At 37.0% G+C, this 2,500-nt stretch overlaps 1 protein-coding gene across 1 annotated transcript in view; it reads right to left on the bottom strand.

The window, feature by feature from the left end:
* LOC122255452 (43 kDa receptor-associated protein of the synapse) overlaps positions 1–2,500 on the bottom strand; it is an 80,611-nt gene that overhangs the window by 2,434 nt on the left and 75,677 nt on the right. The window contains exon 11 of the mRNA XM_043019494.2: positions 1–2,500. This exon is cut by the window's left edge and continues 2,434 nt beyond it; it is cut by the window's right edge and continues 1,627 nt beyond it. The gene's annotated coding sequence lies outside the window, so the exon portion shown is untranslated.

Genomic DNA, 2,500 nt, shown 5'->3' with positions numbered 1-2,500 from the left:
TATTTTTTACTGGTTCCAATCATTAAATTGATTATACAGTCTGTTATCCAAGCCAAATCTTGACTTGCATATAGGGCTAATTGTATATCATATTATATAATTGAATGTACAAAATAGATCTTTATTCTGTTTTATCCAGGGTTTCTAAAAGATTACTGTAGCTGCCAAAACCTCCTTTTATAGGAATCTAGAGTCCCACCGGCACTTGGAGTTCGATGTAAATCCTTATCGAATTACATGACAACCCACCAAATTACAACAAACATTCAACGGCAGGGGACATGCTAGACAACTTTACCTCTGGAATAGAAAACGGCCTGTGGGAGAATCGTTAGACACTTCCTCACCACAGGAGACACAGTGTTGGGTAACTTCCTCATCATCAATGACAAAAGTACTAGTCTTCCCATTCTAATAAACTAACCTTAGAAACATCTTACTTACCAAAGGAGACACACCAAAAATAACATCCTTGCAGACACAGTTGACAGAATTTACACTTAAGGAGACAGTACAGTGAGCCACTCCTTTAATTTCCAAGATTTTGCAAAATAATGGGAATGCAAAGGAACTGGATAAACATTCCTAAAGGAGCTTTTGATATACTCATTTTTTTTTTATTATTATTTTCATTTTGCACAGTAGGGGAAAATTGCTGTATGATTTTAACATGACCAGATGATAGAATAAAAGAGCGGTTTTACTCTTAGTATCAAATGCCACAAAAATTCCATATTTAACTGAGTGCTTGTTGATAGAGAATGATCATTCACTGAGTCAGTTGTAATCAATTTTCCACTACTGGAAACTCATAAACTTTGATTTTTCTTCAACTTCTCATTCCATTCTTTTACAGTTTAAACATCAAGGCAAAGGAGACCAAACGAAATTACCACTCCTCTCAAAAAAGACATTTCTACTGCTTTAAATTGGCTAAAATTCTATTCAACCGTAAGGATATATACAACACTAGATATCTCCTACATGCAAGGAAATAGTCATCCTTTTACATACTGTAAATGCATGTACGTTGGTATCCATACATAAACATGCACACACATGGACACGGACAAGCACACACGAAGATAGAGTTCATTGTAACAGCGTAAAAGAAGGTATGAATGAAAAAGATTCCACACAGCAATATATGTAACTACCGTATTGACATTACAGCATTTGAATTATGTAATTCTGATTAAAGTGCAACGTCAGTTACATATCTTGCTCTGATGCATATATCATTCTCATGCATACTATCTTTACAAGCACATGCATGTATACACGCTTAAAATCAAACAAATGCGCGCGCGCACACACACACACACACACACACACACACACACTAACACACACACTAACACGCATACACACTCACACACACATACACACTAACACGCATACACACTCACACAAACACACACACACACACACACACACACACACACACACACACACACACACACACACACACACACACACACACACACACACACACACACACACACACACACACACACACACACACACACACACACACACACACACACACACACACACACACACACACACACACACACACACTAACACATGCACGCCGTACTGTACCCGTGCACACGTAAGCAGACACACATGTAGCCTACATGTAGACACAAAACATGCGCACATGCCCATAATCCCAGGCATGCATGCATGCTCATACATTAATACCTAAAAATCAAAGACATGATACTTCTCCGCAAGGGAAGTATTCGATATTCTCGGAAGAGGAAACACAGATCAAGCTTACTACACCTTGGCGATGTAATGTAAGGGAGCTGATATAAAACATTTGCCTTTCCATGAGCAATAACAATTAACTTATTTTGCATCCAGAGACTAGAAACCAACCAACTCAGCTTTCTGCATAGTAGGAATCGGTAACAGATGGGAGGGAGGGGACAATCATCAATTTCTAAAGCAAATTTGCCCCATGAATATACAAGGGCATCAGTGTGTAAATGAGATTAAAAAGGGCTACCATACAATATTTTAACATTTGAGTATTAGCTGAAGTCTTTGCTTCACTGTACCCAAGAGGCCTGTTGTTACAGGAAGAGTTATTTACAGTAATCGCTTCATTTCTTCTGCACCCTCCTGTACAAAGTGACTAGTGCCTCCTAACCAATAATCATATTAAACATTTTTTCTTAACCTGTGTATCACATGATTATCAAATTCACCTTCCAAAGAGATTTTATCCAATAAGAATAAACACCGTTGTATTAATACAATATAATGTAAAAAAAACAATAAATAAATAAATAAAATAAAAAAACATTCCTTCGGTTTCCATACTACGTGATGGAATCTTCTGAGCTTGAAAATGCATACCTCAAAATTTTCAGTGTTCACACTCAAACAATGACCATCATCTTTGCATTACAATTAACAGGTGACAGCAATACAATTGCAAAATTATCTTCATGTATTTGATTATCCAACTTCCAGAATACTCTTTGTG

Source organism: Penaeus japonicus, unplaced genomic scaffold (assembly GCF_977035675.1).
Source record: "Penaeus japonicus unplaced genomic scaffold, GWHDUDI00000001_assembly GWHDUDI00000007, whole genome shotgun sequence".
NCBI lineage: Eukaryota > Metazoa > Arthropoda > Malacostraca > Decapoda > Penaeidae > Penaeus > Penaeus japonicus.
Note: the sequence above shows the minus strand (reverse complement) of the source record. Positions and strands in the feature narration are given on the sequence as shown.